The 26,205-nt window shown below is 43.7% G+C and overlaps 1 protein-coding gene across 11 annotated transcripts in view; it reads right to left on the reverse strand.

The window, feature by feature from the left end:
- TRERF1 (transcriptional regulating factor 1) overlaps window positions 1–26,205 on the reverse strand; it is a 77,302-nt gene that overhangs the window by 29,069 nt on the left and 22,028 nt on the right. The window contains exon 1 of one of the 11 annotated variants that reach the window (XM_035111245.2): window positions 3,982–6,614. The exons of the other annotated variants lie outside the window; for them this stretch is intronic. The gene's annotated coding sequence lies outside the window, so the exon portion shown is untranslated. Of the gene's footprint in view, window positions 1–3,981; window positions 6,615–26,205 lie in introns of those variants that run through there. 11 annotated transcript variants of the gene reach the window in all.

Raw genomic sequence — 26,205 nt, forward strand, 5'->3', positions numbered from 1 at the left:
AGACCTTACTAAAGTCTGAGTCTGGCTTAGAAACCACACCTATCAATGTGCCCAAAGTTGGCTTTTGGGAAAACTTCTTGTTGCTGGGTGGAGCAGACAACAGGTCTCTCCAATTATACTGGGCTTATCCTTCTCTCCTTTGAGAAGCTCTCCGTTGCTGTTGAAGGCCAGAGCTGACACCAACCTATTCGCTGGCAAAAGTGGGTAAAGAATGGCCTACGGTACCAGAAGCTCTCTGGAAATTTTCCAGATGGGAGACCCACTGAGCCTTAGTCTGCAAGCATCAAAGAGTGATGTGTTGAGCCTCTTTCCCTTGTGCCCAAACACCACCACATTTTAACGGGTGCATGTGTGCTGGGACTCAGTCTGGGATGATCTACTGAAGTCTCTATCACTACCCGGGCCACAGCCCTCTTCTGAAGATATACCCCTCCCACAGTGAGGTGGAGAGCAGGAAGGAGACCTTTGGTCCTTGCCACACCCACCAAGGGGGTTCAATTCCTGCATTTCTCTACAGTACTTGTGAAGATTCCTTGCTGCGGATGTTCAGCTCTCACTTTGCAGAGGATGATGGCGGCTGGTGATGAGAGTCTAACAGAGTGGGAGGGGTCAATGGGCTTCTTCTGCTAATGCATGTCTAATCCTGTGTGTGTGGAAGACTGAACAGGGCTTGAATGATTCACCAGCACAAACACATTTATTTATTTATCCTGCTTATATCCCACCTTCCCTCCAGGAAAGTAGCACACATGGTTCTCCCTCTCCCCATTTTACCCTCACAATAAACATGAGAGGTAGGTTAGGCTAAAAGGGTGTGACTGGCCCGTGGCCACCCAGTGAGCTTCATGTTAAGGTAGGATTTGAACCCTGGGCCTCCCAGTTCCCAGCCCATAACAGAACCACTACACCACACTGATTTGCTTAGCAAATCTCAATGTCAAATTTCAGTCCTGAAGCTGGGTTTTTTTTGGGGGGGGGATTAAATTTAATGTCAGAAGTATTTCCTCTCTTTTAAAAGACCATGGACTACTTCTGACCTCTTCCTTGAAATCAGGCAGTGAGGAAGACGGAAAAGCACAGAGGCTCAGATATTTTCTTGTCTAAGGAATGCTCACTGCAAGAATCTTAAAAACATTTGATTCAGAACAGTTACAGCACTGCAAATGTGATTAAGTGGACGGTCTGAGAAAGGACGGGAGGGAAAAATGCAGTTCTTAATATCTTCTTTATTAAAATTTTGGGGGCAATATTGTTCTTCTTTAAAGAACCGTTTCCGAAACCACAATAAAAGCCCCTCCCTCTACATAAAGGGATAACAGTGTCAAGATATATTTAAAAAACAACAACCAATGCCATCATTATTCTGAAATGGGAGGACTATATTAACTTCTCATTAATTGCATTTATTCAATTTAATGCAAAAGAGATAATTTCTTATGGACACAATTATTCCCAAAGCAGCCAAGCAATTCTCTTCCATAAATGTCAGCTATTATCTTTTGGCTAAATTGCTTTATTATTATTTTTTTCAAGATACTTCAAATAGTTCTCACTGCTGGGAGTCATGCATGGGGGGGGGGGGAGAAAACTCAGCGCCAGCTTCAAAATGCAAAATGGATTTCGAAAAAAACGAGGCAAGGTTCAAATTTTAATAGATGCGCAAGATATCAAGCATATCGAAAAGGGTATCACAGAGCTGGGAAAGGTGCAGCAATGGGTGACCAAAGGTTATTAAGGAGTTGCAATACCTTCCCTATTAATACTAATAGAGAATACTAACGGGAAGGTTAATACTACTAGTAGCAGTAGTATTTGAATTTATATAGCCACCCACCAAATAAATATTCCCTAGCAGCCTATAAACACTACAATGCTCTTGCGCTCTCTCTCTCTCTCTCTCTGTGTGTGTGTGTGTGTGTGTGTGATAGAGCGAAAGAGTGCTTGTCAGACGAAAGTTTCCCTTGTCTTTCCCCTGCACGCTATTTAGGGGTTCCCCCAACCCCTTCCCCAAGCCAATTTTGGGGGCTTGCAGGGGGAAGAGAAGTGGAGAAAGCCTTACTAGGCAAGCAGAAGTCCTTAACACAAGCTTCTCCTAATAGGACTCATTAGCTGAATCCTGTTCAATAAAAGACAGCCAATGGTTTGTTTTGTTTTTTAATGCTGTTTCTGTTGTAATAAAAAACAGGCTAGATTTCAAAGGAAGGAAAAGAAAAGAAGAACAAATTAAAAGGCCAAAGGTCTTCATTTGGTGCTGAAAAGATATTGGAGAAAGTATCAGGTAACTCTCTCCCTGGGAGATCATTCCATAGCCATGGTACCACTACTGAAACCATCCTCTGCTTGGCTGGCCTCAGGAGCAGGGATTTTGCAGAGGAGCCTAAGACCTACATGGGAGGAAGCAATGTTTCAAGTAACCTGGTCCCAACCTACTTAGGGCTTTATGGGTTAAAACCAGGAAAACCACGGCTTCAATTATTGTTATGGCGGAACAAACCACCCAGTTCAGGCATAATGGAAAGCCAGTGTTTCTTGGTTTGCTTATCCCGCTTGTCCCATGGAAGGAGCAAATTGGGCAGCGTGCACAAGCAAGTTGCTCATTCTCGACAAACCACAATAAGCCAGAAAGTGTGGCTCATTGTTAAGTGTGAGCAGAAGAGGTATGCCACTAAATACCAGTTTTTGAAGGGAACAGTGGGACAGGCCACCGCCTTTGTGCCTGTGGCTTGTGGGTTTCCTGAACGCATCTGGTTAGCCCACGTGGGAAGCAGGAGGCTACCCAAGATGGGCCTTCAGCAGGGATATTCCGATGGTTGAAAAAGGAAGTCCAGCATGCTTGATAAAGTGCTTAAAGGGGTGGGTAGGGAGAGCCTGGCTGATTTTTTTTTAATGTACTCTATTAGCTGATTTCCATTTAATGAATACAGGGGAGTTCGGATTGGCTTTTGGCTTATGTGCCACCTTCCCCTCCATCTAGGCCAATCTCATTACATGGTGTGTTTCCCCACCACTACCATCAACATTAGTGATATGGAGCAAAATCCCCACCACCGTGCGTTCTGGACACAGAGGAATGGAATGGCAAAACCAAGCAGGATGTTAAATACTGTCTTGGAATTCAACATTGGTGTTTTTAAAATGCAAAACAGCAGGTGCTGCGAGGAAATGATAATTATTGGGACTGCAGCAGGTGAGAATGTTTTTTTGTGGGGGTTTTTCTACAAAATAAAAAATCTCCCCCTGTCCCTAGTCCTGACAAAAACTGCTTATCAAAAGTTGCCATTTGCCACTGACAACGGTGATGGATTTCCTCCGAATGCAAATAGCTGCTTCAGATGAGAGATTTTCATCAGGACCATAGCCAGGGTCAAAAGTCTTAAACTCCACCAGCATTGTCAGGTGAGATCCCAATAATCACCAGCCCCATCCCTTCCAAGTGGCTGGTTGTGAACTTCCAGGGGAAACTGACTGACCATAGCTGGAAAGTAAGGTTGTTTCTTTGTCCATGTAGCCCTGGGTGCATCTTGCAATCTGTCTTACAGCTGGTGAGGCTAATCTAATTGTGTCTGCATAACTCTTCCTGCATTCTGTAGATGGTTGTATAGGTTTCCAGACTCAATAGAGGACAGGACTTCTGTGCCTTTAATTGCCCTGCTCTCTTTTGAGTCTGGAAACCTTAAAGAGAAACCAGCAGACCCTTTGCTTGGAAATTAAACAGAAGTCCTGTCCTCTACTGAGTCTGGCAACCCTATATATAAACTGTCGGCTTTGAGGTAACATAATCAAACCTAGTTTCTTCTCCCCTGATGGAAGAGTTCTGGTCAAATCAAAAGCTTGCTTGTGATTTTGAGACATTTTGGCTGGTCCTAATAAGTCTATGTGGCTTTTAGATTCTACCTCCCACCTACATTTTTTGTAGACTAAGGCTGCAATCATATTCACACTTATTAGGGAATAAGCCTCACTGAATACTACAGAACTTACTTCTGAGTGAACTGGTACTTCTCCTTTTGCTCTGATCCAGCAAGTCCGTTTTGATGTTCTTATATTCCATTGTTATTTCTAACCATAAGGTGAGAGAACATACCATCTTGTCAAACGAACATTTGCTTTAATAGTCTCCTTAAACGTGCCATGCTTCATAGTCCAATTATAAATCTGATAAACAACATATAAATCTGTGAAGCAACTCCTGTTTTCAGAAACCTCAATTACTCTGAGGCAATTTGTTCTTTGTAACATTTTATGTTGTATTCATATGCCCCAAAATTATTCATCTAAGGCACACACAAAAAGCAATTAAATTAAGGTCGTGAGCCTGAGTATATATAGTAAGGAAATAAGGACACCAATAGGACTTATTGGAAAGAATGACATCAATTGGCCTTATTCCCAAGTAGATGCTTTAAGGAATGGTATATAAAATAAAGAAGTAATAAACACTATTAGTTTCACACATTCAAATGGTAATGCAACCATTATCCAGACCCACCAATTCCAAAGACTGTTAATAATATATAGTCCTTTAAAAGGGTAAAGGTACCCCTAACTGTTAGGTCCAGCCACGGAGGACTCTGGGGTGGCGTGCTCATCTTGTTCTATAGGCCGAGGGAGCCGGTGTTTGTCCACAGCCAGCTTCCGGGTCATGTGGCCAGCATGACTAAGCCGCTTCTGGCGAACCAGAGCAGTGCACGGAAACGGCGTTTACCTTCCCACCGGAGCAATACCTATTTATCTACTTGCACTTTGACGTTCTTTCGAACTGCTAGATTGGCAGGAGCTGGGACCGAACAACAGGAGCTCATCCTGTCGCGGGGATTCGAATCATCGACCTTCTGACCGGCAAGCCCTAGGCTGTGGTTTAGACCACAGCTCCACCCGCATCCTTTACTGTGATGGAAACACATGAACACTGAGGCAAAGCACTGTTATATTTCATTGTACTAGGCCAAGTTCACACATCACTTTACACCATAGTTAAACTAATGTCTGAAGGCGAGCGCACAATGTGCCAGTGCACACAGCTGAAATCACATGCACTGCCGCTCCCTTGTTCCCACTGCCCTGCTATAAAGCCTTATTACATCCCCAGCTGTAACCAAAAAAATGGGCTACAGTCCCCAAAAGCTTATGCCATAATAAATTTGTTAATCTTTAAAGTGCCACAAGGGCTCGGTATTGTTTCTGCTGCAAGAGACTAAACCAGCCAACCCTCTGGAAAGTTTTGTAACTAGATACCAATATCCAAAAATCACACACACACATCTATCAGATATTACAGGTGCAGATATGTAAACATCTACAACAGTCCTGTTTAAAATACATGCCTCTGGAAAAGAACTGGATCTCTGTTTATGCATACTTTATAAATGAAATGCCCAAATAAAACCAGGAGTGTTTCCTATAGGAAAAGGGGCTTTATCAGCCTTCTGAAATTGCAGCATAGTGGTTAAACTAAGCGTCACACTTCCTACAGGCAAGACCCAGGGTTTAAATATCAATTATGAAGCTCACTGGGTGACTTTGGGACAAACTCTCAGCATATTCTACCTTGCAGGTTTGCTGTGAGAAGGGGAAAACAATACACACTAACTACCTTGAGTTCCATGGGAGGAAGGAGTACTTATAAAATGTAACAAATAATGAAAACAAGTAAATTAATAAAAGTAATAAAACTGCTGCCACTTAATTTCTCTCATCCAGTCCAACAGGCCCTTTGTCATACAGGGCAGAATATAAATATTGCTTACGGTAAGTTAGTATACTACCATCACTAAGAATTTATAGAGAGCTTTTTCTATGTAGTTAAAGACCTGGGAGTATTAAAGAAATAACTTATTCTGGCCACAACTGGTTCAAGTACATACCATATCTGGTTCAGACTAGGTCCCCTGAAAACCCAACTCTACGCTTTCGTACACATAGTTCATTGCTATGTTTTGTTCTGTTTTGAAAGGCATTCTATTGGAGGAGTTTGTGGGCAGACAAAGGGGATTTCTGCCTATGTCCCAGTTTTCAGAGTTTGAAATTGCATCTGTCATAAAAAAAAAGCTTCATGATCAGATCTGCAGGCATCCTGGCACAGAAGGAGGGAAGGCCATTTCAAAATAACAATCCCGATGCACAATTTTTAAGGTCTAAAGCCAAGCAATTTCTTTAACGTTTTCCTGGAAATAAGGCACGCTGAGAGGGCATGTGCATTTCCGCCATCATCCGTTTAATGCTGCAATTAGAAAATGTCTATACTGCTCATATCTGGAAGACTGCCTTCTTCATTACAAACCTGCCTAGGTTTGAAGATCTTCACAAGATACCCTTCTTTATATCCTGCCAACATGTGAGGCACATTGTGGACAGACAAGAGGAAGCGCCTTCCTAGTAGATGAAAACCACAGGAGGGGACAGTGCTCTTGTGCTCGAATCCTGCTGGCTGGCTGACCACAGGCAACTTGTTCAGCCACTGTGAGAAGAAGATGATGGACTCCCAGGATGGGAGACACATGGCTTGAGAGCAGTACATGTGAAAAGGATCTGGGAGTCCTGGTAGACCACAAACTTGACATGAGCCAACAGTGTGATGCAGCAGCTAAAAAAGCCAATGCAATTCTGGGCTGCACCAATAGGAGTATAGCATCTAGATCGAGGGAAGTAATAGTACCACTGTATTCTGCTCTGGTCAGACCTCACCTGGAGTACTGTGTCCAGTTCTGGGCACCACAGTTCAAGAAGGATACTGACAAGCTGGAACGTGTCCAGAGGAGGGCAACCAAAATGGTCAAAGGCCTGGAAACAATGCCTTATGAGGAACGGCTTAGGGAGCTGGGTATGTTTAGCCTGGAGAAGAGAAGGTTAAGGGGTGATATGATAGCCATGTTCAAATATATAAAAGGATGTCATATAGAGGAGGGTGAAAGGATGTTTTGTGCTGCTCCAGAGAAGCGGACACGGGGCAATGGATTCAAGCTACAAGAAAGAAGATTCCACCTAAACATTAGGAAGAACTTCCTGACAGTAAGAGCTGTTCGGCAGTGGAATTTGCTGCCAAGGAGTGTGGTGGAGTCTCCTTCTTTAGAGGTCTTTAAGCAGAGGCTTGACAGCCATATGTCAAGAATGCTTTGGTGGTGTTTCCTGCTTGGCAGGGGGTTGGACTGGATGGCCCTTGTGGTCTCTTCCAACTCTATGATTCTATGACTAGATGGGCCACCGGTCTGATCCAGCAGGGTCTTGTTATGCTCTTACATTCCCTAGGCTCTAAAACAGGGATGAGGAAACTCTCCATTCTGAAGTGAATTCCCTTGTGAGTCTTGTTCCTCAGGGCACAGCGAAGAAGCCATGCTGAGGAAAGGGAGCCCATTTCTTGGCACACAGATCCTGCATTGCTTTCTCAGTAAGAAAGCCAAGAGAGCTAGCAGTACAGGAAGGGAGCAACTTCTTCCTGCTCACCACATCTTCCACTGCCCTGAGTCTCTCAGAATTTTCAATGCCATGTAAGTGACTATTGATGCTGGGATGATCACGAAGGGAGCGCAACAAGGCCGATGTGTCAGAAAGGAGCAAAGGGCTGTGGCCTGAGGATTTGGCCTACAGGCAGAAGGTTCCTAATCCATGCTCTAGAACTTGCTCACTAGGGAAGCCCATTCTAGACTGTCAGGCTTCCTGTTCCAAACTTCCTGTATGGAAAGGCTTTTGGGCTATTAAGCGTATTGTTTCCTCTGTTGCTCATTTTCAGTTGACTGCTTTTTTTTTAATGCTCTGTCTATTTTCATCTGTTCTTGTTTTCCAAATTTGATTTTATTCTGCAACTATTTAGCTTTGTCGTTTGCCATCTTGGATGTTTAATATGAAAAGGCAAGGCTCAAAGCTAACACAACAAACATACATTTATAGGGTTGATATAACCAGTTGTTCATCTAAAGCAGGTTGTTCTGTTCCACCACGGGACAAATGAGGGTAGTACTGTATAACAAATTTGCCATCACTTTCCATCCCATGCTCCGCTTGCACCAACCTTACACTCTCACCAGTCGGTCTTGCCTTGATAGCAATTTGGTTATTTCACCCTTCCAGCCACAGAGAAGCAACAAGTGGCTTATATCAATTAAACAAGTCTGTGAGGTAGGTTGCTTGAGTGTGATGTCAAAGGTCACCAGGAAAATTCGTACCCAAGTGGAATTTGATACTTGGTCTCAATATGCAACCTACCAAGCTGCTACTGTTTAAGCTACCTGCTGGGATTGCGAAAAATAATGATGATGATGATGATGATTGTTGAGCACCGCTAAGTCATAATATAGAAATCGGGAACCTGCTGCCCTTCAGAAGTTGCTGGACTCCCAACACCCAGCAGCCCCAGTCAGCATGGCCAGCAGTCAGGAATGGTGGGAGCTGCTACTCAACCAGGAAAAAAATTTATTCAGAGTTCTTAATGGCCTTTTCTTGCAATACTCAAATTAGGTAGGCTGCTGTTATCCCCATTTTACAAATGGGTAACTGAGGCTGACAAAATTATGACCCCTTGAAGAGCGAGTGCCAGGACCATGTCCACGTACAACATTATATCCCACCTGCATCACCTTGTCCAGGTGCTGAATTGCTGGCAGGCATAGGTTGTATGGAGGTGAGTCTCCCCATGGGGGGGGGGTTCATATTTGGCCACGGCAATTTATGCAACCATGGAAGGCCTTTTAAAGATGCTCCAATGAGACAAATCCCAAGAGGCATGATGAGAGGCCGCTACATGCAGCTCCGCAAGATCCCAGCCAGATTTCAAGCCCAATTTTGGGACCGCGGGGTGGGGAGACGCATCTGAACCACTATAACAGCTTTTCTTCGTGTAACAACACACACACACACACACACACACACACACACACGGAAGCCACTCCAAATTGCTCCTTCCAATGGATGCCTTCACACATCAGACGGTTCACGTGCAGCTGTTCATCACACTAATTGGGCTATTTTCTCCATGTCGTGAGATTGGGGGCGCGGAATTGTGGTGTGGAGAAAATAATCAGATCCACATGGTGCTTCAACTGCAATTAGTTATGAACAGGCTTAAAGTCTTAATTAATGAATTAATCAGATTGAAAATGTGTATTTTTAGTTGAGGCTGCACCCAGCCAGATGCTCCATGATTAGAGTACAGGCATAAACAATCTGTGTGCATCTTGTGTCAGTAGCTCTGTTCCCAGGGCCGTCTTAAGCATATCCAGCGCTGTGGTGCAAAGATCCTTCCTTCCTTCCTCCACTTGTTTGCTCGCCTGCCTCCTTCCTGTCCTCTCCCTGCCCGTGGCCAGCGCCAGACACTGCTCTGTGGGGCTTTTGGCGTGGCGCCTCCTCCGAGGAGACCTGAGGAGACTCCCAAGTCAGCGGAGAGTGGGCAGACTCACTGCTGGGTGCCCCTGCTGGGCGGGTGCTGTGGCGCATGGCGCCTGTCAACCCAATGGGAAAGACGCCTCTGTCTGTTCCTCCACCTGCTGAACTTGCCCTTCCTTCCAGCAGGCAGTAAATGTGCTCTTCTTCCTGGTTCGGAAAAAGTCCTTAAGATGTGTCAGGGGTTTGGGCAGGTGTACCTTTCAAAGGAATAAACAGGAGTAGCTTTGGAGATGACGAAAACACAGGAGGCCCAAAGAAAAAAAGAAGCATTCCAAAGTCAGTAAATGGTGGACAGTCCCCTGTCAACCAACAATCAAAGGATCCTCGGAAGCACAAGCAAAAGCCGTTGGGCATTGGATATTCTGTTAGAAAATCTCCCTTGTATGACAACTGCTTCTTACATGCACCAGACGGGCAGCCTCTATGCACTTGTGATTGCAAGAAGGCTCAGTGATACCTTGACAAAGGCATTGGAGAGTTAGTGAGCATGGACCCATTTATTGTGAAGCTACAGTTTGAACCTTCTGGGCGCCCTGAATCTAAAGTGGATTATCGGGGGGGGTGACATCATCAACCAAGATGGTGCCTTAAATCGCCGCTGAGCTCCTTCCTGAGAACAATAACTAGCACAAACCAAGACAATGAAGAGTTAGCATTTTAAAAATAATTCCCCCTGTTAGGCTAGGAGCTTTAGCAAGCCTAGATTCGTGGATTTCACTACCTTTGAAAGAATCTCCCTCAGGCACAGGCCAAGCACTAGCAGGCCCCAAAATGGCTTCCAAAGCTTCCAAAAATGAAAAAGCAGAAGCAGGGAAACTGATAGGCCTTGAAAATGCACAAGGCCTAGTTGCCCTAATCAGGAAGGAATTAGCCCAAAACTGGGTAAAAACACTCCTCCTACTGAGGGAAGGCACTGCTAAATTAACTGAGGCTGTGAATGATGTTAAAACTACAGCTAACACAGCAATGGAATTAAGCTTGAAAAATATGACCTCTCAGTGACTGAGATCAAAGAACTTCCCTTATTTTTCCTGAAAAATATTTTTAAACGCACCATAAGGGCAGCGGTAATTGAAAACGACCTAAACTCTATGTACACATCCACATGCGCCCCGTTATATTTTAAACTTAAAAGAGACCCATGAACAAACATTTCAATGAACTGACTTTTGCACAACTTCGCAAAGCTTTTTACAGAGTTACGACTAAATACAATAAACTCTGCTTATAGAGATGGGAGACATAGAGGCATACGAACAAACGAACGTGTTTGCATTAGGGGATGCCCTGAAGTAGAGGGCCTTATGCATTACATCTTGCGCTGCCCCTTATATAATGAAGTAAGAGAACCATTTTTAGCACCTATAATGACAAGGTCCCCTGGCCAGAACCCCTCTGACATGATTTTATATCTCCTCGAAGACATAGATAAGTATGTGACCTGGCGTGTAGCACTCTTTGCGACTGCCGCTAGGAAAATTAGAGCAAGCTATATAGCCAAGATAGCCACCAACTGTAAAGGAGATGGATTTATTTGACCCTACCTACATCAGGTGGCGCTGTGGGTTAAACCACAGAACCTAGGGCTTGCCGATCAGAAGGTCGGTGGTTCGAATCCCTGAGACGGGGTGAGCTCCCATTGCTTGGTCCCAGCTCCTGCCAACCTAGCTGTTCAAAAGCACGTCAAAGTGCAAGTAGATAAATAGGTACCGCTCCAGCGGGAAGGTAAACGGCGTTTCCGTGTGCTGCTCTGGTTCGCCAGAAGCGGCTTTGTCATGCTGGCCACATGACCTGGAAGCTGTACCCCGGCTCCCTCGGCCAATAATGTGAGATTAGCGCCGCAACCCCAGAGTTGGTCACGACTGGACCTTTACCTTTACCTTACCTACATTAAGATATATTCTATCTTTATCACCAAACTCCAAATAAAATTGTAAAAGGTAAAAAGTTAAAGGGACCCCTGACCATTAGGTCCAGTCGTGACCGACTCTGGGGTTGCGCGCTCATCTCGCATTATTGGCCGAGGGAGCCGGCGTATAGCTTCCAGGTATTAATTAACATTCTTTTGAATATATCAGTGGCCATGTTGTGATTTTAGCTTATATATTTTATTGTTTAAAGTCTTAACCTGTATATTAAGGTATTTCCATAGCTCTGTTAGAGTAGGTAATGCTTTGATAATATAAATGTTTTAAGTTCCTTGTATTAATCTAGTATATTTCCTTTTAATTGCTGAATGATCCTGTGTATATTGCGGCAGCCTTTGGCTATGTGCAATAAAATTGACTGACTGTACTAGGCAAAACCCAATGTATCCATCTGAAACACACTCTCCACCCAGAGCAGTTCATGTCTCTAGGCAGAATCTAATGTATCTTTCAGAGTATGTGTCTGCTGTAACTTTTGATTGGATAAAGACCTGGTTCAAGAATGTAAAAAGGGAATCCTTCCCTGTTGGGAGGGGCCGGACTTCGGAACTTATTCCTCCGTGCCATTGCTTGCTGCCAGGAAACAATTAAAACCTCTTGCTTTATTTCTCTGTTGCTGCATGGTCATTTGACTGGCCTGTTCCAATTGCTACAGAACCACAGGTTCCCCATCCCTAACTTACGATCATTAATGGAGACCCGACTCTGTATGCTCTCAACTTCATAGACATTTGGGTTAGAGACTCTTCTGTGGCAGTGCCACACAGGGCCCAGCTCAAGATGCTTTGATGCCGGAGGCAGCAAATCCACACAAACACCCAAGTCATGGGTCAAATGAAAGAAAAACCAAATTTGCTAAACCCTTGAGTCACTGAAAGTCTCTGCAGCTGACAGATTCTACAGTGGTACCTTGGTTCTCAAACGTAATCCGTTCCGGAAGTCCTTTCCAAAACCAAAGCGTTCCAAAACTAAGGCACGCTTTCTCATGGAAAGCAATGCAAAATGGATCGATCCATTCCAGACTTTTAAAACCAACCCCTAAAACAGCAATTTAACATGAATTTTACTATCTATTGAGACCACTGATCAATAAAATGAAAGCAATGAACAATATACTGCAGCCACACAATCAACCAATCAGTAGCTGAACTGGGTGCCACGCAGTCACAAAAACAAAACAAAAATAGCCGCAAAAACACAAAATAAATACTGTAGTAAAAACAGACAGACCTCAGCGTAACACTCAAAACAGAAGTGTGGCACTCAAATCGGAAGCATAACACTCAAATTGGAGAAACAAAAAATTTAAAAAATTCCTTCCAGTAGCACCTTAGAGACCAACTAAGTTTGTCATTGGTATGAGCTTTCATGTGCATGCACACTTCTTCAGATACTTAAATTGGAGCACATTCAGGTTCCAAAATAAGTTTGCAAACCGGAACACTTACTTCTGGGTTTTCAGTGTTTGGGTTCCAAGTTGTTTGAGTTCCAAGGCATTTGAGAACCAAGGTACCACTGTATTCCTCTACAGCTGTTTTCATCCTTTGCCATCAAGCACTCAAGGGAAAAAAAAGGGAAAATAGCCACTATGGTTGTAAGTCTTACCATAGGAAGTCAGCAATGTCCTGCTGGTCCTGATTGTGGAAATCACACAATCATGTTTCACACACACACACACACACACACACACACACACCACAAACACTGATGTTCCTGCTTTCTAACTTGAAGCTTTCCTCAGTACCAGGAAAAATATACAAAGTACAAATACCTTACTGTACTTTCATTTCACAGAAAACATGTATAAATACATGTTGCCCCATAACTTTCTCACTAGGAAGTCTAGGGATCTACTTTTTAAAAAGAAAGGAAGTTCAGAGTCTGTTTTACAACCCCTGGCTTAAGTAACTGTAGAGTGATTGTGATCATGAAAAATCCACCCTCAGTAGTCAGGGAAAAGTCTTGAGTAAGCAGACTTGGGGGGGGGGGCTCTTCCAGGTAAGACTTCTGAGACCTTGCCTGAATTTTTAGAGGGTCCTATTCTTAAATTTCTCCTGTCCTTAAAACAAGCTGTTATTCTGTAAATGGAGGCTGCCATAGGCTCTCATGCCACAAATTAAGACAACTTTCCAGAAATTCTGGCAAGACAGATGAAGCACAAATCTAGGGGGGTTGTGCACCCATTTGCCCTACCCTGGCTACAGAGCTGGCTCCCTGGCGCCTTACGTTTCTGTCTCTTAGATAGGTGATCTCATTCTGCCACCTTTCCACCTAGGTGGAATTTTTTTCTGCTGCCACTGCTTTCTGGTGTGAATCAGTTTGTTTTTCCTTGTTTGAATTTAATCATGGTTTTGTTGGTTTTTAACAACGTTGTTATGGCCAGGTGTAGGAAAACTATGACTGCTTTTAAAATAAATAAATAAATAACACACATATCTGAAGACAAACACCACTAAAAATGGTATCTGAAGAAGTGTGCATGCACACGAAAGCTCATACCAATGACAAACTTAGTTGGTCTCTAAGGTGCTACTGGAAGGAATTTTTTTTTATTTTGTTTCGACTACATCAGACCAACACGGCTACCTACCTGTAACTACCACTAAAAAATGTTTTGGTACCCATCTAACTACCTTAAATATGAACCTGAGCTACAAACCTACTGAGGCCATCTGCAAGTCTTTAATTAAAAAATGCAGTTCTGTAATCTCTGGAAAGCTGCAGGAACAAACACCTTGTAAAACAGAAAGTGAAATCTATTATTATTATTTTGTAAGTATAGAGAACATTCCGGAGTTACACCTACAGAAAATCACCTGCAGTAAACCACTAGCAATATACTTAGAATCCTGGTTCTAAAAGTTGTAATAAGCATGCATTGTAAGTAGTAAAAGAGTAGAGAACATAATAACAACACAGCTACCCCACTGGAAATTGGTGCAGTTCAGAACTTTTCCTCGGTAAGAAAATATTGGATGGTCAAAGAGCAGAGTTTTATGACTTGATGTGTCACCTTAAATCTCATTAATGATTAAATGGACATAAATAATGGTTGTGGTTCCTGACAGTAAGCAATTTACAGCAGGCTACTTATAGTCCACAGAAGGTCATGTATTGTATAAAAACCAATCCACCTAGATCCTGATGACGGTATTTTACAGTACAATGGGGAGGGGACTTACACAACTTTGCCCACCACCAGCCATATAATCAGGTACAGTGGAACCTCGGTTTATGAACACCTCGGTTTATGAATTTTCGGTTTATGAACACCGCGGACCCATCTGGAATGGATTAATTCACTTTCCATTACTTTCAATGGGAAAGTTCGCTTCAGTTTATGAACGCTTCAGTTTATGATCTGAGAGACCAGCATACATGGCTGGTGAACTGCATCCTGCTCAGAAGCTCACAAACTTAGCTGGCTTTATTTTATAAACCAACATTTTTAGGGGGAAAAATGCAGTTTCTGCTTGTACAGCAATCACATAATTTCCTTCCCTCCTCTTTTATCTCCAACTAGCTGGCCCTGCGACGCGTTGCCATGGCTAATCCCTGTGACTGCCACCACCCTGTGCCGATCCATGACGTTGCTGTGGCTTTTTGTGTTAAATGGACCTCTTTCTGTTAAATGGACCTTCAAAGTCTCCCTTCAGAGTCCCCTCACCTTCAGAGTCTCCCTTCATTTTGCCCACAATCATTCCCCCCAATAAGCGTGTTCTGTAAATTTTGCCCTGTGCCAACCTAGACTCCCCTACCCAAGTGTGTTATGTGAAATCCCCCCACCCTGCCCTGACACATTTATCCTACCCAAAGGCACGGCCCATATTCAGTTGGTTGTTGCATGTGGCCTAGTCAGTTTTCCTGGCTGGGCAATGGTGCAACCTAGTCAGTTCTCCCGGCTGGGCAATGCTGCAGCCTAGTCAGTTTTCCCGGCTGGGCAATGCTGCGGCCTAGTCAGTTCTCCCGGCTGAGCAATGCTGTGGCCTAGTCAGTTTTCCCAGCTAGCCAATGCTGCGGCCTAGTCAGTTCTCCCGGCTGGGCAATGGTGTGGCCTAGTTAGTTTTCCCGGCTGGGCAATGCTGCGGCCTAGTCAGTTTTCCTGGCTGGGCAATGCTGCAGTTTATTCAGTCTGCTGTGCAATGCTGGGCCTTGTTGCTGCAAAAGGCCTTTTTTCCGTTGGTTGTTGTGGAATTTTGTGATGTCACCGATTGTCTGTAGCCAATGGAGACGCTGCTTCTCCGTTCTATTTCCCAGCACTTTTATCTGTTTGGTGTGTTCTGAAACATGGGGTTTGGGGGATTTTACGTTGCACAGGTGTGACATCTGTCTTAGCAAACTTTATAAGATCCTTCGGACATTCGCATTGGACGTTGTGTCAAAATTTGAGAACAATCAGTGAAGCGATTTCGGAGAAAAGTGGATAATAACCCACATGCCCAGTTTACATTTATATATATATACAGAGAGAGAGAGAGAGATTATCCTCCCGGGCAACTCAGCGACACACAATAGGCTGAGACTGGAATAACTAGTAACAAGCCATGCACTGACAGATGTCGCATTCCAGGATCTGATCCTTGCTTCATATCCCAGTTTAGAGGGAGCTCTAAAACCAGTTTCCCGATTCAGACATATCAGGAAACTGATTTCAGAAACCAAGACAGCCATTGCTAAAGGTGGGTGCATGAAGAAAGAATGGAGTAAAACACACAAGGAGGAAGTATGTGTGTGCCAGCTCACTGCTGGTCCGGTAAACCATGGTTTATCAGGCTGGGATTATTACATCTGGAAACAATGATTTGCTCATAGCTGACCATGAAATTTCATTGCTATGGAGAGATCTAAATAGCCGGGGGGGGGGGGAAGAGTTGGGTTTTCTTTGCAGGAAATTGGGGGTGGGGTGGGGGTGGAAGGAAACAACTGCCCTGAGACCTGCGGGCAAAGGGCAATATACAAATTAAATAAACAATGGGAATTAGAGCGACAGAAAAGAATGTGGGGCAGGGCACACTTTTCCACCATTCCCACTCCCCAGGACTTTACACCTCTGAATTGGAAGCAGGGGTACCCATATAGACGATACTGCTCCAAAACTCTGGAAAGAGGTTTTTAAAAGGCAAGGAAGAACAGAAAGGTTTTTGCATCAAGATCAGGTTTAAAGGCTGAAAAATATTGGGGGCAAATACCACTACACTGCCAGCCTATTCTCTAAACCAATGTTTTGCTCTGTTCTGAACATACAAAGAAGAGTAGGACCATATAAAAGTTCCTGAAAGTCTAGCTATATCCCCGACCCCGCCAAGACATATTCATTTTGCTTCAGCTTTCTGGCATCAGTTTAACCAGCCTGCCTTCATTTCAAACAGCAGAGCCTGGTCACAATCCAATGATTCCATGGCCTGTCCATCTCCTTCTGTCTATGCTAGAAGCGGGTGGCATGCATGTTCTGTAGTGCACATAGGACAACGTGCATGCTTTGCTTCCTCAGATGTTCTGGAGGGCCAAGGAGCTCTACACATCTACTCTGTCACAGGTGTAATGCGAGCCCATGAAGGCTTACAGATTATTTTTAAAGCATTGTCATTGCTGGCTTGCATAATGAATTTAAATGTATGCAAATTTTTTAATTGTCTGCTGCCTAGCATTAAAGTCGAGCTAAAAATAGAGGTATTCAATTAAAGGAAGGAAAATAATGTCAGGGCAGTCAAGTTCTAATAATATTTCAATTTTCCGAGTGCCAATAATTTTAGGGTGCTTCCACATTAGATTGTTACTGCGGAACTGCTCCGCTTTTGTGAAACTGCTTTTTGCAGAGACTCTTATACGATGTTGTTGTTGTCCTTATTGTTATTTTATTTGTACTCCGCCCACCTGACTCGGTTGCCCCAGCCACTCGGGGGGGGGGGCTTCCAACGAATATAAAAGCGTAATAAAACATCAAATTGTCATTATCAAATTAGGGAGGTTTAGAGTAGAGGCTCTACTTGGCCATACACAAGGTGGCAGCTGCAGCAGAGATCAGATCCGTCAGCACCACACAGGTGCATAGCTACTGACTGGCCAGATGCATACCTGGATGATACATTGACATCAATGGGCTGTTGTAGGATGCTGCTGGTCATTTAGCAGCAGTGCATCTGCAAGCTGTTGATGCATCCCATACCTGCCTCAGCTGCTGCCTTGAATCTCCTTCCAGGTAAGGATGGGATGAGGAACCAGTGGCCTTTGTAATTTTGCTGGACCACAACTCACATTAGCCCCAGTTAGTGTGGCCAATGGTTGGGGATGATGGAGAATGGAGTGCAGAAATATTTGGAGGGCCACAGATTCCCTATCGCTGCAGTGAGGGAATGAGACCTCTCCTCCCTCAGTGCCCACTCAGGGCTTGTACACACATCCACTTGTCCCGCCGATTTCCCCTAGGGGAACCCACTCTTTAACAGTTGAATTGGAGCAAACATCTATCAGGTTTTCAGTGGACTGACATTTGCTCCCACAAGAGGTGGTGGACTCTCTTTCCTTTGAGGTTTTTAAGCAAAGGTCAGATGGCCATCTGCCATGGATGCTTTAGCTGGGATTCCTGCATTGCAGGGGGTTGGACTAGATGATCCGTGGGATCCCTTCCAACTCTAAGACTCTATGATCAACAAAATAAATAGGGATGAAAAAGGGTCTATGAGTTGCCATATTGGCTATTAGGACTCAAATCCAATCATATTGTGCATTACCCTCTGACAATCATATTTGTATCTTATAATATCTTTCCTTTCACAGGTTAAATATTGACTACCAGAAAGAACATAAAACATGTCAAGGAGTTATTGTAAACAAGTTTATTTCATTTTAGTAAAAATATGGTTGCAATTTTGAAAAAAAACTAATCCCAATTTGTAATAATAATAATAATAATAATATATCAATATATTAATTATACCTCGCCCATCTGGCTGCGTTTCCCCAGCCACTCTGGGTGGCTTCCAGCAGAAATATTAAAATACAATAATTTATTAAACATTAAAAGCTTCCCTAAACAGGGCTGCCTTCAGATGTCCTCTAAAAGTCTGGTGGTTGTTTTTCTCTTTGACATCTGGTGGGAGGGCGTTCCACAGGGCGGGTGCCACTACCGAGAAGGCCCTCTGCCTGGTTCCCTGTAACTTGGCTTCTCGCAGCGAGGGAACCGCCAGAAGGTCTCAGTGTCCGGGCAGAATGATGGAGGTGGAGACGCTCCTTCAGGTATATTGGACCAAGGCCGTTTAGGGCTTTAAAGGTCAGCACCAACACTTTGAATTGTGCTCGGAAACATACTGGGAGCCAATGTAGGTCTTTCAAGACCAGTGTTATGTGGTCTCGGCGGCTGCTCCCAGTCACCAGCCTAGCTGCCGCATTCTGGATTAGTTGTAGTTTCCCACCTTCAAAGGTAGCCCCACATAGAGCGCATTGCAGTAGTCCAAGCGAGAGATAACTAGAGCATGCACCACTCTGGCGAGACAGTCCGCAGGCAGGTAGGGTCTCAGCCTGCGTACCAGATGGAGCTGATAAACAGCTGCCCTGGATACAGAATTGACCTGTGCCTCCATGGACAGCTGTGAGTCCAAAATGACTCCCAGGCTGCGCACCTGGTCCTTCGGGGGCACAGTTACCCCATTCAGGACCAGTGAGTCCTCCACACCTGCCCGCCTCCTGTCCCCCACAAACAGTATTTCTGTCTTGTCAGGATTCAACCTCAATCTATTAGCCGCCATCCAACCTCCAACCGCCTCCAGACACTCACACAGGACCTTCACTGCCTTCACTGGTTCTGATTTGAAAGAGAGGTAGAGCTGGGTATCATCTGCATACTGATGAACACCCAGCCCAAACCCCCTGATGATCTCTCCCAGCAGCTGCATATAGATGTTAAAAAGCATGGGGGAGAGGACAGACCCCTGAGGCACCCCACAAGTGAGAGCCCAGGGGTCTGAGCACTCATCCCCCACCACCACTTGTAACCCTCCCTCTCAGAGGACAGTCCTTGAAACACAAATTTAAACATTTCAAAGTCATGCATTTAGACTGTTCACATGCCTTTAGTTCCAGGGAACACTCTCAATTTATAGTTGGATTCAGCAAATTGCACTGAACAAACAAAGCAGCTGGTAGACAAATATTTGGGCAAAATGCTTGAAGGTATAGCTGATTCGTGTTAAGGAGTCAATCACTGTAATTTGAGAAAATAAATGAAAACATAAAAATAAAAGAAACAAAAGAGCACAACCTATATTTGTGTTTAAAAACAAAAAGTTAATGAGACACGGGAAAGTATGATGACAGAATATTAAAGATGTGCAGTCCCTCTAGTCTAAACCTTTGGATTTTATTTTATTTTAAAAATACAGCAACTGGTTACAAGACTAGTTAACCCTTCCTTCCTTCCACCATGAACCTATCTGTGTACCTTAAGGCGCTTTGGAAGTTCAGTGAAGCCCCTCTAACACAGGATGGGTATTGGGGGGGGGATTCAAGCCTAATTTTGGAAGAATTCTGCACCCTTCTATATTCACATACCACCCATTGTTTTGTCAGTCACCAGTACATTATAAAGAATACCAATCTAGAATATCCAAACCTTTCAGGAGCAAAGGCCAGTTTCCGCAAATAGAACCCGCTGTCTATGCCTGGCCTAACATAAACCATCAAAACACACAGGATTAATATTTCAAGATGCACGTTTTTATAAAATGAAAGGCTGCTGAGTCAGCAGGCGAGTTGATCTGAAAATGCAGAAAGAGTCGTCGGAGAGGAAGTATTGTTTGGTAACGAATAAAAAATGAAGAACATAGCAGCTTCAGTCGAAGGCTCGAAGAACATCACGCGAAGCTAGAGAATCGGGACTTGACTCCATTTGACTAAAGCTTCGGAAAATAGTTCTCATTGAAAGCAATGTTGTTTTCAATATGGCAGCCGTTTTATGGCAGCTTCTCCTAACTTGACACTATCCAGTTGTTGCTGGACTACAACTCCCTTCAGCCCCACCCTTTGCGCAGCCAGTGGTGAGGGAGGACAGGAGGCAAAGTGCAACAACAGCTGGACAATACCAGAGTCTCCACCCTGGTACACTGTATATAAAACCACTGCTTCCTGGGTTCCCTCTATCACACACTACCGTAACAACCTCAAGCCAGGGGGCTAAATGCCTCTACTGTATGTAGCCCCTGAGAATCTCCCTCACCCATCACAGGCTTCTTGAGTGCTTTTGCCTAGCTGCAATGTGACCTTGAACTCCTGATGATTACTCTTGCTTGCCCAGATGGAGCCAGACAGGAGTGTTTAAGGGTCTTGTCTATAAACTAGCCCACTGTACTGATGTAAAATCTAAATTCATGGTTCTGTCCACTTTTGCCTCATGCCTTTGTTCACAAGTGGTGTGTCGCCCTGGCCCTAGGAGGTTGCCTACAAGGCCCTGATACATACCCTTGGGCCGGAAAATGTCCGGCACCCGTGTTCCAGTGTAACTAAGAAGGGGAACGCAGGGTATATGGCTGCTGATGTCGGTGAGGACTTAGTTCTTAGTGGCTCCCACTGGAGATGCTAAATTCGGCGGGAGCTTGCAATCTGGGACATAGTTGAAATACCGTCCCCTTGCTCTCATTGCTGATGTTCAGGCTCTTTCTAATCTTGCTTCTCTTCAAGCCCATCATAGCAACAGGCATTTTGCTAGTATTTAAAGAATGAAAAGGATTTGTGGTATTCACATTGACCTGTTTTAACAACTAAATGACTTAATTTGCTTTGCCCCTGTAACTACACAGACCTCACATTTTTCATGTTAAAAACATGCATAATTCTATAAATACAGACAGATGGAAAACAGGCTTTAAGCCAGATACCCACTTCTGATTTGTTTTTTTTAACAAGGCGCAGTAAAATTTGTAGCCTATTAAATTATAAGGCAATTTGAATGATGTGTAAAATGAGATTTATGCCTTGCTGAATAAATATTGCCGCATCCTAATTTAGAACTTGGCAAATTTAGATTCATGGGCTAAAATAAGAAGTGGGCACTTTGTCATTTCAAAGGAATAGTTGGAATTATTATATTCCTTGATTTCCCCGCACCCCTTTTTATTTACTTTGACAGCATTAGTTTACACAAGATTTCATCCTAAAACTCCTTTTTCCAGTAGCTTATGAGCCAAAAGAAACTTGTCAATGATACTAGCTAGAATAGATTATAGTTATATATGGCACTCTGATTCTCCAGCGGTTTGACTTCACCCCCAGAGGCACACTCCATTGTCTTTTGAGACAGATGGGTGCCAACAAAATAACTCACACACAGGCAACACTGAATACAACCCATAAAGCAGAAAATTAAGACTGGTCCAGTGCCCCAGTCTTAAAAGGGGGGGGGAGGTAAAGGACCCCTGACAGTTAAAGTCCAGTCGCAAACGACACTGGGGTTGCGGCGCTCATCTCGCTTTACTGGCCGAGGGAGCCGACGTTTGTCCCCAGACAGTTTTTCCAGGTCATGAGGGCAGCATGACTATGCCACTTCAGAGCAGAGCACGGAAATGCCGTTTACCTTCCCGCTGGAGTGGTACCTATTTATCCCTAGGCAAGCCCTAGGCTCAGTGGCTTAGACCACAGTGCCACCCGCGTCCCCTTTAAAAGGGTGAAGATTATGTACGTGAAGCTCCTTGAATATTTAAAAGCGTGAAGATTACGCCAAATATTCAAGGAGCTTCATGTACATAAATATTGTCAGTACCCCTATAATGAAATGAACTAATATTAGTCCTTTCTTGTGGATGGAAGAATATGTATTTTGAGAGAGAGAGAGAGAGAGAGAGAGGAGTCACCTACCGATAGTTAAATCATTGTAAAATTTTATCTGGTGCCTGCCCAGTTGCTTTAAATGCTTAGGATTGCTTTAAATGTGACACTGGTCATGTCAAAAACCAAACACACCTGTCAAGCACATGGAATCAGCACAGGTGCCATGCACGAACCGGGTTGCCAGCACTCACACATGCAATATGAGTACACCAACAACATCTTATTAAAAATATTATACTGTAACTCACTTTCTGTCAAGAATAGAGTGCAAGAAATAAAATGACCATGCCGGGGGGGGGGGGGGGGAGAGAGAGATCCAACACAACAAATTAAGGCAGCAAAAGCAATCAATAGCAGAGTGGATTAAACAATCAAGAATACAGCTCATAAAAATGTCTGGATATAGTGTACTCCTAGGCCAGAGCCTCTTGACATGCTAATGTTATATGTTCATGCCCCACTGCCAGGTTCATGTGTGACGCAATGCACACTCAGCCCTAAGTTTTGTTCCTTTCAAACATGCCCAGCATCACCCTGAAACCAGACATCACCCACTACACTAAACTAGCCATCTTTTTTACAATATACTAATCATAGTATATACTATGTATATACTAATACACTAATCATAGAGAAACCAAGTTGGTGAGTAAGCAATTTGGTGTGTTTGCTGGTGTACATTGCTGCAAGAGAGAGAGAGAGAGAGAGAGAGAGAGAGAGAGAGAGAGAGAGAGAGAGAGAGAGAGAGAGAGAGAGAGAGAGAGGTTATACAGAACAAAATGGCTCTTTGGGACCGAGAGTAAAACAGAGAGTCTTTCACCTTCAACATGCTGATACGAATCTGGATAGCTGTAGGTGGAGACTAGGCTGCGAGCACATTCAGTTTCATCACTTCTCGTTTTCCTCCCTGGCCTCAAAATATTTCCAATGCATGCATGCTAACTCACTCTCACAATTGCAGTCTTTGAGGTTTTAAACATTAAACAAGTGTGTAATATTTTACATTGCTTTTAACTCTACATTTAATAGCATACTTAACGCATTCTATTGTTTTATGTGCTCTGTATTCTTATCTTCTCTACTGGTTGAAGACATTAATTATTTCTTTATACACACACACACACAATTTCTACCTTCCAAAATCATTTTATGTCATGTTGAGAAATGGGATTGTACAGGGGCTAGAACAGGAAACAGCACGCAAAAGCCACAGGTCACACATGCCTCCACATGTGAACATCAACAGCAGAATGCATAAAAGAGAAGACAGGAGTTTCAGGCCTGGCGGCCAAACAAGAAAACTCCAGGCCTCTCTAACAACCAGCCCTCAGAAATATTCCCATTTCACAACTCTCACTGACTCCTGCCCATCTAACTGGGTGAACCCAGCCACTCTAGGAAGCTTCCAACAAAATACAGAGGAGGGGAAAGGGGGGGGAGAATCAAATATTAAATGCTTCCCGAAACAGGAAAAGCATCTTCAAATATCTGAAGTACGGTTGCAAATTTGGTTTGTGTTGCTCCAGAGGGTACTTACCTGAACCAAAGTGTTCAAACTACAAGGGGGGGAAGGACTCAGTCTAAACATTAGGCGGAACTTCCTAGTGGTAATGGACAGAGAAACAGACTGCCTCAGAAGGCAATGGACTGTCCCTCATTATAAGTTTTTAAGTGGAGACTGGATGGCTACCTATCAGCAGTGCCGTAGTAGCGGATGTCCTGAATCCCTAGATGACTTTTGAGACACCTTCCAGCATTTATTCCACCATGCTTCCACTGTGAACTAGGCCCCTCCACCTTTTCCTTCAAATAATGAGAGTTGGGGAACTTGAAAGAGAAGGAGTAGTATAGACCCGGAGATGCTCACATTGAGTGCCAAGTTCATTCATGTTTCCACCTCTCCCCTTCCATGTTTTCCACTCCCTTTGATTCCCAATAACCTCTTTTTAGACATGGAAGGAAGCATTAATTTTTGGTGCAGTGCTGTTACACACAGTAGCAGTACTTCCTCTTATTTTCCTTGGGGTGCTGCAAGCTACAAGCCTTACTGAATTCAGCCTTACTTCTCCAATTCCTTTCCACAGAAAGCATATACACACATTTAGAATTACTGTCAAGAACAACAACAACAAAAGCGACAAATCTTTATCATAACGGAAGCCAAATAGGTGCGCAAAAAGCTTCCTGGGGTACCAGTGTTTTTTTCTTTTTCTTTTTAATTCATCCAGGATAATTAAAGAATTATCCTGTGTTTGTGTTTTCTTCCTTTAGAGTTTGTATTAAACCAGCCTCTCTTTTTAATATTTGATCAACCATTGTATTTTAATATTCTGCTGGAAGCCGCCCAGAGTGGCTGGGGAATCCCAGCCAGATGGGCAGGGTATAAATAATAAAGTATTACTGTATTATTATTATTATTATTAGTTTTTATTATATCCATTATATCCTACCCTTTCTCATACAGAGCCCAGGGCAGCCAGCAACTTACAGTGTTAAGAAACTCAAGATATATAAGCTAGGTGACAAATGGCTCTGTAAACCAGGTTTATAGTTGTCAAAACGGAAAATCTAAGTTGCCATTTCCACAGGCCAGGTGGCTCCAAAGTCGTAAAAGTGCACTTTTAGTTCTATATACAAATAAGTGCCTGAACTACCCAGGCCACAGAACAAGTAAATGGAGAAAACCATTTGTAACAGGTGGGGCCCCCGCGTTCAACCCCACCTCCAGACCTGAGGTTCCCCACCTCTACCTTATAAACGACCCAATAAGCAACAGATTTTGATCTGGGATTTTCATATGCTGTTTTCAAAGTGTTACGAAACAGATTTCGCACAGAAAACCAGGCACCTATTCCCTGCCTGTGCTCTCAGCTTAGATATGTGTGGCCAAGTCAAAGAACCCAAATAGTGCTTTCTATATTGCAGCTATGTAAACGTTAAACAAACAGTAGCGCTACACGACAACCGCGACTTTTCTTCTGCTCTCTTTTGTCTTCAAAATCTGTACATCTCAAAGCACTTCCAATTTTGAGTCACTGTGGAAACAACACTTACAGTAAATTACTTCCCAGCATGCATCACTGTGTAGCTCAATCAAGCCGTACGTCTGCCAAGCATCGTGAAGATTTACAGTAAGTGATGACCAATATTTACATCATTCGTTGTGAATATGCCAGAAGCTCATACAAAAAAAAAAAGTATACTTCATTCACACCAAACTTAAGCATGTTATTAAGAAGCCTGGCTCAAAACTTCTGCCTTTTTACATCAAAACCAAAACTGTGCTCATTTCAGTAACTTACATAAAATTAAAGACTTGAAAAAGAAGTCCATCCAAACTACTAGAAAATGTTACTGATTTTTAGTCCTTGTTCCACTGAAAAACAGGTGGTTTAATGGTCCACCAGGACCATATAACACCAGTCCTAAAGGATCTCCACTGGCTCCCAGTATGTTTCCGAGCACAATTCAAAGTGTTGGTGCTGACCTTTAAAGCCATAAATGGCCCTGGCCCAGTATACCTGAAGGAGCGTCTCCACCCCCTTTGTTCAGCCCAGACACTGAGGTCCTCCTCCGAGGGTCTTCTGGCAATTCCTTCACTGAGAGAAGTGAAGTTACAGGGAACCATGCAGAGGGCCTTCTCGGTAGTGGCGCCCACCCTGTGGAATACCCTCCCATCAGATGTCAAAGAGATAAATAACTATACAAATTTTAGAAGGCATCTGAAGGCAGCCCTGTATAAGAAAGTTTTCAATAGTGTTTTATTATGCTTTTATATTTGTTGGAAGCTGCCCAGGGTGGCTGGGGCAACCCAATGAGATGGGTGGGGTACAGATAATAAAATGCACCATCTTGAGCACATGCTCAGTGGAAAACATAGGACAGGAATATAAGAAACAGCCTTACACTGAGTCAGAACACTGTACCATTTACAGGCTCTCTCCCAGTCCTAACTGGAGATGCTGGGGATTGATTGAAGTTGAGACCTTTAGCATGGAAGGCTTGTGAACTACCGAACAGTGGCCTGCTTGAGTTTCCCTGAACAGCTTCATTGCTGCGTAATGCATGAACTTTGAAAGCTCTG

This window comes from Zootoca vivipara, chromosome 3 (genome assembly GCF_963506605.1).
Source record: "Zootoca vivipara chromosome 3, rZooViv1.1, whole genome shotgun sequence".
Taxonomy (NCBI): Eukaryota; Metazoa; Chordata; class Lepidosauria; order Squamata; family Lacertidae; genus Zootoca; species Zootoca vivipara.